Source organism: Alosa alosa, chromosome 9 (genome assembly GCF_017589495.1).
Source record: "Alosa alosa isolate M-15738 ecotype Scorff River chromosome 9, AALO_Geno_1.1, whole genome shotgun sequence".
Taxonomy (NCBI): domain Eukaryota; kingdom Metazoa; phylum Chordata; class Actinopteri; order Clupeiformes; family Clupeidae; genus Alosa; species Alosa alosa.
Genome location: NC_063197.1, coordinates 33,256,164 through 33,268,320, shown reverse-complemented (window position 1 = coordinate 33,268,320; position 12,157 = coordinate 33,256,164). Strand labels below are relative to the sequence as shown.

The 12,157-nt window shown below is 45.1% G+C and overlaps 2 protein-coding genes across 4 annotated transcripts in view; one reads left to right on the top strand and one right to left on the bottom strand.

Annotated features, from left to right (window-relative positions):
• LOC125300379 (cAMP-specific 3',5'-cyclic phosphodiesterase 4C-like) overlaps window positions 1-12,157 on the bottom strand; it is a 94,459-nt gene that overhangs the window by 60,859 nt on the left and 21,443 nt on the right. The window lies entirely within an intron of this gene.
• The window catches only part of LOC125300380 (major facilitator superfamily domain-containing protein 8-like), a 106,209-nt gene continuing 105,594 nt past the window's right edge, over window positions 11,543-12,157 (top strand). Inside the window, exon 1 of the mRNA XM_048252277.1 lies at window positions 11,543-11,742. The gene's annotated coding sequence lies outside the window, so the exon portion shown is untranslated. The remainder of the gene's footprint in view (window positions 11,743-12,157) is intronic.

Below are 12,157 nucleotides of genomic sequence, written 5' to 3'. Positions count from 1 at the left end.
CTCCCCTGGGCCACACCAAAAGGCAAGTCATGTTTTCAGATACATGATCTCCTAGACTGATATAAAAATCTCTGCCAGTAATGTAGGTTTGAAACCAGTTTAGAGCATTATCAGAGAGACCCACCCACTTCGCAAAGGCGGTGAATTAGGATGCTATGATCAATGGTGTCAAATGCCGCACTCAAATCCAGAAGAATAAGGATTGAGACTTTGTTTGAGTCGGTAGCTAGTCTGAGAACATTGACTATTTTTACTAGAGCCGTTTCTGTGCTGTGATTTGATCTAAAACCTGATTGGAATTTTTCAAGGATACTGTTTTCATTGAGGAAGGTATTTAACTGATTACAAACAACTTTTTCAAGTACTTTGCTCAAAAATGATAGATTTGATATAGGCCTGTAGTTGCTCAGATTGGTATGGTCAAGATTTCAGGTTTCACAACAGCGGTTTTAAAAGCAGTTGGAAATATACCTGTTTCTAATAAGGTATTTATTACCTTGAGAAAAAAGGGAGCTAAGCCATCATATACTTTTTTGAGGAATGTAGTAGGGATTGGATCTAAAACACATGTTGAGGAGCCGGTTTGAGTTATAATTTTACCAAGCTCAGATTGAGTAATAGTGCTAAAGGACCTTAATTTTGGGGGGCTGTTTTTGGGTGTACTATCAAACATATTACTTGTGTTACCAATAGCCTCCCTTATAGAAATGACTTTGTTTTTGAAGAAGTCTGCAAATTCTTCGCATCTTAGAGAGGATGCCTAGTACACTAGCGCTCCCCTTAGCATCACTGAGACATTCAGTAGAGCTAGCACACATAGCGCTCACATTCATTAGAGCTCTTGCTAGCGCTCCCCTAAGCATCACTGAGACATTCAGTAGAGCTAGTACACTAGCGCTCCCCTTAGCATCACTGAGACATTCAGTAGAGCTAGCACACATAGCGCTCACATTCATTAGAGCTCTTGCTAGCGCTCCCCTAAGCATCACTGAGATATTCAGTAGAGCTAGTACACTAGCGCTCCCCTTAGCATCACTGAGACATTCAGTAGAGCTAGCACACATAGCGCTCACATTCATTAGAGCTCTTGCTAGCGCTCCCCTTAGCATCACTGAGACATTCAGTAGAGCTAGTACACTAGCGCTCCCCTTAGCATCACTGAGACATTCAGTAGAGCTAACACACATAACGCTCACATTCATTAGAGCTCTTGCTAAGCTCCCCTAAGCATCACTGAGACATTCAGTAGGCTAGTACACTAAGCTCCCCTTAGCATCACTGAGACATTCAGTAGAGCTAGCACACATAAGCTCACATTCATTAGAGCTCTTGCTAAGCTCCCCTAAGCATCACTGAGACATTCAGTAGAGCTAATTACACTAAGCTCCCCCTTAGCATCACTGAGACATTCAGTAGAGCTAGCACACATAGCGCTCACATTCATTAGAGCTCTTGCTAGCGCTCCCCTTAGCATCACTGAGACATTCAGTAGAGCTAGTACACTAGCGCTCCCCTTAGCATCACTGAGACATTCAGTAGAGCTAACACACATAGCGCTCACATTTATTAGCGCTCTTGCTAGCGCTCCCTTAGCATCATTGAGACATTCAGTAGAGCTAGTACACTAGCGCTCCCTTAGCATCATTGAGACATTCAGTAGAGCTAGTACACTACCGCTCCCTTAGCATCATTGAGACACTCAGTAAATGGTGGCACACTAGCGCTCCCCTTAGCATCATTGAGACATTCAGTAGAGCTAGTACACTAGCGCTCCCTTAGCATCATTGAGACAGTAATGGTGGCACACTAGCGCTCCCCTTAGCATCACTGAGAGCTAGTAAACTAGCGCTCCCCTAAGCCTCACTAAGACATTTAATGGTAGCGCTCCCTTAGCATCACTGAGAGCTAGTACACTAGCGCTCCCCTAAGACATTTAATGGTAGCGCTCCCTTAGCATCATTGAGGCATTCCGCAGAGCGGCTGGGAGCCTGGGTTTGGGCTTCCATGGCATAAGAAGAGGGAGAGAAAATCCAGGTTACAGCACCCAGAACACAGCAGATCTGGGGGACAACCTGGAATGCTGCTACTCCACTGAGGACAAAAGCAGATCCACTATCTGTCCTGTACATTATCACAGATCCAGTGCAACTGTTAATATAAAGACATCCATTACTACTGTTAATATTGTAGCGATCTCACCCTCAGACAAGAATCACCTTTGGCAGGACGGCCTTTTATTGGAACAGGAAGACTCAAACACACTCAGACTCATACGGATCACTACATAGGGCAACACAGGGGTAGTCTCAGCCGCACATGTAACACACAATAAGGGTTTACCACACACATCAACACGAGGATAAACACATGAGGTACAACCGAAGAGACTAACACGCTAACAAATACACAACATGGTAAACGTAACTACAACTATTATAACCGACATTACACATTATAGCATTCACTCGCACTGCATTCTGGGAGACACTCATTCAACTTAAACATGTACATCCACTGACGCTACAATATAAAGCCACCTCTCTATTTCACATTACTGATATGGAGCAATGTCTCCAGTCTGTGCCAGACACTTCACAGCATGTGGTAGCACACTGTGCCAATGTGTGTGTGTGTGTGTGTGTGTGTCTTTGTGCCAGGCTGGCAGACCTGCCATGCTGGAGAGAAAGAGCTGTGCTTTTCAGAGAGGATGATGCCCCTGACTCTGGGGACACCACAGGGAAGCCAATCTGAACCAGTTGTCCATAAACCTCCCTTATCTACAAGGGTTATGTCTGCTATAAACGTTTTGTGATGTAACATGGTTTATAACCAATGCAATACTAAAACAAACATGATGCAAATAGGGAAGCAGCCGAACAAAACATTTCATCTCATTAAGAATCTAGAAACATATTTCAGCCTTGGGGCACAACTGGGGCAATCAATGGCAATTCTGCTACTGAAGGTAGAAGACAAGCTAATCGTTGAGTATAGCAGGTGTAGACCACACACACGTATGTGCACACATGTGTACGTACGTGCACACACACACGCGTACATGCACACTAGGGGTGTCACGATTTCGGTCTCTATCTTGAACGTTGAAATCAAATGTAGAATGGATGATGTAGCCACACCCCCAATGTCACATCCACCGTACATGGAAAGAGACCAAAAAAAAAAAACGAGGAGCACCTCGCTGCGACCTGCGGGAAGGGGACATCAAGCCCCGCCCACACCCAAGTCAGCCATTTTTTTTTTTTCCGCGCATCTTGGCGAGGGAAAGTTTAAATGTCTTCTCGACTTCGCTAGGATTACGACGCAGAAAGGCAGAAAGACAAACCTGTCTTATTTCATATCGGTTAACAATACTGTAAAATCCAAGGCAGCAGGACAATGTAATGAGTAAGCAGTTTGTTTGTCATTTACTCCGGGGAAAAGACGCCTGGTCACCTTATGTAGCCTAAAGATAGCCCACATATAAATATAATTTTTCTTAAAAGATTATAATATGCTGATAAACAGGCCCAGAGGTGGATAACGAAGACAATTTGTTTAAGACTGTAGCTTTGATACACAACATCCACTGCAGAAATGGTCAATCATGGTTTGCAATTACGGGCTGTTTGTTGATCAGTCATTTCGGCTTGTCATCAGTTGTTTATTATTTACCTCTTGACATGCTATTAAAGCTGCAGTTGGCAAGTCTGACAGATTGAGGGGAATTTTGAATGTTTATAACTCTCATGCCCCTCCCCCACTACCACCGAGCACCCTCTCATCGAGTTTGTGCTCGTCAGTGGGCAGCTCGTTTGCGGGCAGCCGCGGCCTACTGGTTAGCACTTTGGACTTGTAACCGGAGGGTTGCCAGTTCGAACCCCGACCAGTAGGCCACGGCTGAAGTGCCCTTGAGCAAGGCACCTAACCCCTCACTGCTCCCCGAGCGCCGCTGTTGTTGCAGGCAGCTCACTGCGCCGGGATTAGTGTGTGCTTCACCTCACTGTGTGTGCAGTGTGTTTCACTAATTCACGGATTGGGATAAATGCAGAGACCAAATTTCCCTCACGGGATCAGAGTATATATACTTATAATTATAATTATACTAGTGTGCACCAGACTGTGATTGACAGTCAGATCTCACACAGACCTGCTCTGATTGGACCAGAAAAACCGGGAGCTGTGGATTTTTGCAAAACAAATAACAGGCTCTAGGTGGAGGTAGAGAAATGCGGGTTTTTTTCTTAAACCAGCTGATTTATGTTGTTCTGTCGGAGCATATTGTCGGTTTCAGTGAATATGATCAAAAAAATCTTGCCAACTGCAGCTTTAATGATCGCTGCTGATAAGTAATTCGGTTCGTAGGCTATGCTTTTTTGCTCATTGTTTTTCCGATTTTTAAAGATTCATTTTCTGTACAAAACCGAGTTTATAGAAAGGGGCTCGAAATTCTATTAATTTAATTTGCGATTGTCATTTTTCTTCATAAGGGGCATTGCTAGCAGGGGTGTCGAGGAAGGTCGTTCTCTTAGACAATTTGTAAAATAATGCAACCAGATTACCAACAGGCAACAGACCACAAGTAAACAGATGCGGCAAATCCCAATTAACTGTACATTCGTTTTTTTTAGCAAAAACACATTTTAGCAGACTGCTGGGTGGCCCATGCCTAATAGCAGCAGCCTGAGAGAAAGAGCGAGAGCCTGCCTAGAGAGAGATCACCTGCCCAGAGAGAGAGAGAGAGAGCTTGCCTAAGGCATCACACCAGCAGGCCTGGGCTACAGCTGATGTTTTCTGAGTGTCTCCCACTAGGCTAGGCCTTTACAGTAGCCTATATTTGAGACGAGGATATGTCTAGCTTGATCTAGCCGGTACACAATGTATGCTTCTGGTTCACCTGTCTAGCGTGATCTAGCCGGTACACAATGTATGCTTCTGGTTCACCTGTCTAGCGTGATCTAGCCGGTTACACAATGTATGCTTCTGGTTCACCTGTTGTTAATAAAGCAAGATGGCCCCTTTGTACATTTGGTTGTAATGGAGACGGAATTCTTGTTGTTAATATAAAAGTCCATGATAACAAAACAACACACCATTCTACTTTCGAGGGCTAAATTAAACGCACCATTCTACTTTTGAGGGCTAAATTAAACACACCATTCTACTTTTGAGGGCCAAATTAAACGAAATATGGCTCACTTGGATGTGGGCGCGCCATGATGTCAAGCCCCACGCACACACATGTTGAACTGCAGCGCGTTATCTCCTCTAACTTCAAGCTGCAGCCAGTTACAAAAAACCACACATCAACCAAACTCTACTCTCCTACTCTGAAATCTCCGGTATGGAAGTAGACTATTTTGTTGAGTGGTTCAGTTAATGCTAACTTACTGAACTTAACAAGTGAAAAGAAGTTCTAGTTACAGTCCAAAATTAGGCTTACTTTAAAGCATACCATGCACATTGTGTCACAGCCCGGTCCAGAAGCCTCGTTTCCTAGCCTGTGACTTGAGATGCTGCTCCGGTCCAGAAGCCTCGTTTCCTAGCCTGTGACTTGAGATGCTGCTCCGGTCCAGAAGCCTCATTTCCTAGCCTGTGACTTGAGATGCTGCTCCGGTCCAGAAGCCTCGTTTCCTAGCCTGTGACTTGAGATGCCTTTGCTGCTCCGGTCCGGGTTTTCCTTCTGCCTTGGCTTTTGGTTGACTGACAAGGGAGGCGTCCAATCACCTGTGTTTGCTCTGCTACACCTGCTGCCACTCTCCTCGTCAGCCATGGTTTTTAAGCCATGCCATGTGGAACACTCTTTGCCAGATCGTCACGTCTTTCAGTGTGGATTCTTGCTGGATTTACTGTTTTTTGACCAAGGATTGTTTTTGGACTTTGATTTTGCCTGAACCTTTTTGGAAACCTTTGCTTGGACTTTGCTTGCTCTTTGTTACCGACCTCTGCCTGTTCTGACATGTGAGTCTTGCCTAGCCCCTTTGCTTAACTGCCTGCGGCCTACCTGTGTACCGAACTCTGCCTGTTTTTGCCACTCTGGAGATCTGCTTGAGCCTTGCCTGTACTGCTGCCTGTGTTTTTTTTCGCCTACTAAGTTGACTCTGCCTACCAAGTGGTTTTTCCTGGCTGCCTATTTTTGTGTTCTTCAACATTAAAACCTAATTAACCTTTAATCAACTTCTGAGTCTGCTTTTGGTTCCACAGTCCCTTACCTGGCCTCACCGGCCCTGACGCATTGATAAGTGCAATATTCCATGAACACCTTTGTGTTTATTCGGAGTGTGCTGAAACGATCTAATTATCGTTCTGTGTTTATTCGGAGTGTGCTGAAACGATCTAATTATCGTTCTGTGTTTCATTTCATTTGCACGTCTATGTTTAATGTCTGTTCTGTTCCCAGTAGGCACGGTTTCAAAATAAAAATGCGGTTTTGAAATAAGTTTCCCAAAACAAGGAAATATGGCAAAGTAAAAAACTTGAGAAATGCATTAATAGTAATATAATTGAAAAAAGATCAAAAAGTGAATCGAGGATTTGGAGAATCGTGGCACCATTAGTGTACACACACACACACATGCGCGCGGGGTCAGTAACTGGACATGTATTGTCCCTCTCCCTGCGGAGTGAAGGCTAGCCAAGCGCTGCCACCAGATGGTGCTCTGCAGGTCTGTTCCCAGGACGGGGCTGAGCTCAAGCCCTCTGACACACACGCTGTGGTGACCGGCCAAAGTCCCTCCGCCCCCAAACACACACCCTGGCCTGCCCCCCACCCCTGCATTCCACCCACAGGGCAGGCAGGGAGCAGCCCAGAGAGAGAGAGGGAGGGAGAGGACTTGACCAGGTGGTGCAGTCAGGCGCAGTTTTATTACAGCTGATGTGATTAATTTAGGTTAGCTCCCGAAGAGGAGGTCAGCGGACTACACTTCACACCACACCACCAACAGCCACAACAAGCCACCACACTACACTACACTAGCAAACCCAACAATCACTAGCCACCACATGACACGACACAACACCACACCAGCAAACTCAACAGCCACAAGCCACCATGCGGCCTGCCGGCCAGGTTTCAAAACCCAATGTGGCCCTTTAGCCTAAAACTTTGCCCACCCCTGGGCTACAGAGTTGGTACAGGCATCCCTCCACAGCAGCTGAATATGGCAGAGGACCCCACCTCATAAGTCAACCAGAACAGGCCAAGAAACACCTTCTCTATGGGTCCCCAGTCCACAGGAAGAGGTACTGGTTACTAGGGCTACACACAGCAGTATACAGCGAATGCACAGTCCAAGTGTTTGTGACAAGACAACAATACACTCTTAACATTCACTCTGTCCAGTTCTCTTATCAGTGTGGGGAGCGAGGAGCTTCAAGCTGCACCACCACAGCAAGTCTGTCCTCTAGGAATCTGAAGCTAATGGAAGTCTGGAGAACAGTTGCTGTGATGTCTGGTGCTTTGAAACATCACCACAACAACACCACGAGATCCTGAATAATGGAAAAACAACAAGTGAAAGAGCGGATCTTTGACATCAGCCCAGACCAGCTCAAGTGGCTCAAGTGTTGTGCCCTGTCAGCTCTCACAAAGAGAACAGACAGGGCACAACACACACAGCACACAGAACAGACAGGGCACAACACACACAGAACAGACAGCGCACAATACACACAGCACACAAAACAGACAGGGCACAACACACACAACACAGAGAACACACAGAACAGACAGGGCACAACACACACAACACAGAGAACAGACAGAACAGAACACAGAGAACAGACAGAACAGAACACAGAGAACAGACAGAACAGAACACAGAGAACAGACAGGGCACAACAAGCAGAACAGACAGGGCACAACACACAGAACAGACAGGGCACAACACACAGAACAGACACACAGAACAGACAGGGCACAACACACAGAACAGACACACAGGCACAACACACAGAACACACAGAACAGACACACAGAACAGACAGGGCACAACACACACAACACACAGAACAGACAGGGCACAACACACAGAACAGACACACAGAACAGACAGGGCACCACACACACAACACACAGAACAGACAGGTCACAACACACAGAACAGACAGGGCACAACACACAGAACAGACACACAGAACAGACAGGGCACCACACACACACAACACACAGAACAGACAGGGCACAACACACAGAACAGACACACAGAACAGACACACAGAACAGACAGGGCACAACACACACAAACAGACAGGACACAACACACAGAACAGACAGGGCACAACACACAGAACAGACACACAGAACAGACAGGGCACCACACACACAACACACAGAACAGACAGGGCACAACACACAGAACAGACACACAGAACAGACCGGGCACAACACACACAACACACAGAACAGACAGGGCACAACACACATAACAGACAGAACAGACAGGGCACAACACACACAACACACAGAACAGGCAGGGCACAACACACGGGCACCTGACCATGTGTCAGTCAGAGGGAGCACAAGCTTCGTCACGGCTGTCCACATTAAGTCTGCCTACGACCTACTGAATCACCTAGGCAACCAGCTATGACAAAGAGGAAAACACAATAAAAGGACGTGAAGAAAGCCATTGAAGATCGATGACCTTCAACCTGGAGCCACAGTGATGAGTATGCATGCCTTTAAGTGGGACTAGCGCTACTACAAAACACACACACACACACACACACACACATTCTCTCTCTCTCTCACTCACACACCGACATTCTCTCTCTCTCACACACACACACACACACACACACACATTCTGTCTCTCTCTCTCTCACTCACACACTGACATATTCTCTCTCTCACACACTCACACACACACAGTCGCGCCACTGCTGGGGCCAAATACAACAGTTTTTAAAAATCACTGTGTGGTGGTCAATGTTGATGTTGTGGTGGGCCGCCACGAATAAGTCAATGTATGGGAAACACTAAGCTGATTTGTTGTTTATCATTAAGTGTGAGGCTGAAGGAAAACTTGACTGACTGAAATGAGATGACAAGCAGAGGGCAGAAAGACCCTGGGGAAGCCGTCTGGCTTAATCTCATTGGCCGATGGCGACAGGAGTCCCTCTGACATGTTCGCCTCCTCGACTTCAGACCACAGATCAATAAGAAGTGCCCGAGAGAACCCGCTTAAAGGGCGTTTGAAGTCTGCGCTTTGGCAAACACTCGTCTGTCGGCTTTTTGAGAAACGTTCCTCAGATCCCTCCAGGACCTCGGGATCCCACTCCGCTCACCGGCTGCATCACACACACACACACACACACACACACACGGGGCCAACATCAAGCCCTCCCTCAACACACACACACACACACACACACACGGGGCCAACATCAAGCCCTCCCTCAACACACACACACACACACACACAGGAGGGGCCAACATCAAGCCCACACACACACGTCTTCACACACTTCCTGTGGGGACTCACATCTCTGTCTCACTACAACAATACCGAAAGCTGGTTTTCCTCTAGAGGCCTGTGTGGGAAGCCGTAATCTTTACACACACACACAAACACACACACACACACACACACACACACAGACGCGTAGCGTCCCCGAAGGCAGATCCAAAAATCGTGACAGAAGACGATTCTCTTCAGACGCACGCAGGACCAGACACAACAAAGCGAGTGTGTGATCATCACAGGCCTTTTGTTGAGCATTACACGCCTAAACTGAACAAGGTAAAAACCCCCTTTACGACTTGCCTGCTAAGCGTGACTCTAGTGTTAATTTTGTCACCTATTTTTAATTTAGTCTTAGTCTTAGTCTTGTGACGAAATGTCCTTTTTAGTCTTTGTCATATCTAGTCATTCAAATATCATTTTTGTTAGTCAAGTTTTAGTCAACTAAAAGTCTCATCATTTTAGTCTAGTTTTAGCCATAAGAAAACTAAAGGTATCTTAGTCTTAGTCAGTTTTAGTCAACACATTTTAGTCTTTTTTTATAACAAATTATTTCTGATTACCATTTGAGTCAAATAGTGTTTCACACATCTCAATTTTCCAACAATATTGTGTGTCCACAGGGCTACTCGTCTGTTATAATTACTCATTCTGATATTTTGTCAGTCAGTATGTTTACATGCACAGGTAAGTCGAGCTACAGTTATAGCTCGGCTGGGATTTGACCATAGACAGTAAAAAGATTTGACTGGATCACTGTCATATTCGTAGACCAGTGTTTCTCAAAGTGTGGTCCGGGAATCACTGGTGGTCCGCAAGCTATCTCAAGTGGTCCGTGAGCAGACGTGGTAAAATATAATATAGATGAGTTGTTTGCAATATTGAACCAACTTGTATGTAAAAACAGTTCTGCAACACTGTCTATGTAAGATATGCCAGTTTAAATCATACAGTATGAATCCACACAATAAGCAAAGTGCAAAGACAATAAGCAAGGTGGTTCAGTGAGTAGGCCTATTGTGTAGACTAATTATAGGCTACTGTTGAAGTAGGTCTAATCTTTTTTTTTTTTTTAGCTAGGGTTAGTTAAGTGGTCCTGAAACTGAAAAAAGTTTGAGAAACACTGTCGTGAGACCAAAGTATTAATGTTTTACTCCGCCTCGCTAGATGGCGATATATGCCCAAACACAACACATTCCCCAAACAGACTCTCCATCTTAGCCATAGCTAACTTGCTAGCGAACTTTCCATATTAGCTTACTTGCTAGCAAACTTTGCATCATCAGTCTAACTAGTTAAATAGTTGACATTACATGATGAACATTTTTCGTATGGACATTCTGGTGGATGTTAATTTGTATGAGAGAAGCTTCAACTTCTGGGTATGTAGCATTGTGACATAAAGCTTAGGTAGTTAGTTGGTAACTCTGGCAGAAATCTCCAGTGTTCTTGTTCCATGTAGTTTAGTGTTGCAGCCACAGGGTTGCAGCAACAGCATGTAGACTAGCCTACAGGAAAGCTGTTATGTATGAACTCATTCGAATATTTTGAAAACATAACAGCTAGATATTCTGTCTTCTCATTTTGTAGACGAAAAATGAAGAGAGATTTTTTATCTTAGTTCTTATTTCATGCAAAACATTTTAGTCTCGTCTTTTTTCGTCAACAATAATTCATCTTAAGATAGTCTTAGTCAGTGTTTCAGGACATTACTGCCGTCTCGTCATCGTCTCGTCTTAGTCATGAAAAAAAAGGTCGTTGACGAACATATTTCCTCTTGTCTCGTCTGACGAAATTAACACTACGTGACTCAGACTCTTTCTGGAGATTTCCGTCCAGGCAAACTGAACTTTATTCTTCAATGGAATGGGAGTGCTCCTTCCAGGGAACGGTCTGTTGACATCACTCTAGTTAATGGGCACATTAGCAATAACCAGCGCATACAGTCAGCTAGCGAGCACATTAGCAATAACCAGCGCATACAATCAGCTAGCGAGCAGAGCGTTCATGAACGCGCCAGTCAACACCTAAGGCAAATCAGCAGCAGGGACTGATGGCTTTAACTGCAAGATAAACCCAGATTTCCACTTCATGGCTGATTATGAATGTAGGAATTTTCCCTAGTGACATATGGTTGAATGACACCCATGAATCTGTGTGACTGTGTGTGTGTTTGTGTGTGTGAGAGTGTGTGCACGTGTGTGTATATATGTGTGGTCTCATTACACAGTGAGAAACCTGGAAGCCATGCCTTGGCGGATTCCCAGCATGCATCAGTGAGGTGAGTGGACAGGGATTGGCTGGCGGTGGGGGGTCTGAACCCCTCCCCCTTTGCCAAGTGGAAATTTGCACTTCCAATCGTGCCTGAGAGAGTGTGAAAACCATTAGCACCTCACACCAAAGCCCTTTTTTTTTGCAAGGGTTAGGTGGAAAACAAGGGTAATGAAGATTCAAATTTCTCTCATGCCTGCAGTCTGCCTCACATCAGCCACAGTAAGGATAACGTGACATTCTGAAAATATTTTTGAGGAATTTTTGAGGAAGAATGTCAAACATTTTTTTAAAAAGAATGCCCTATTCATTAATTCTAGAGAAATCTCATACTGGCTTTAGTTCCCAGGACTCTACCCATCTGTAGTCTCTCTCAGCAGTAATGAAACGCAGAGGACTCTTACACAATGACCATACAGTTGAAT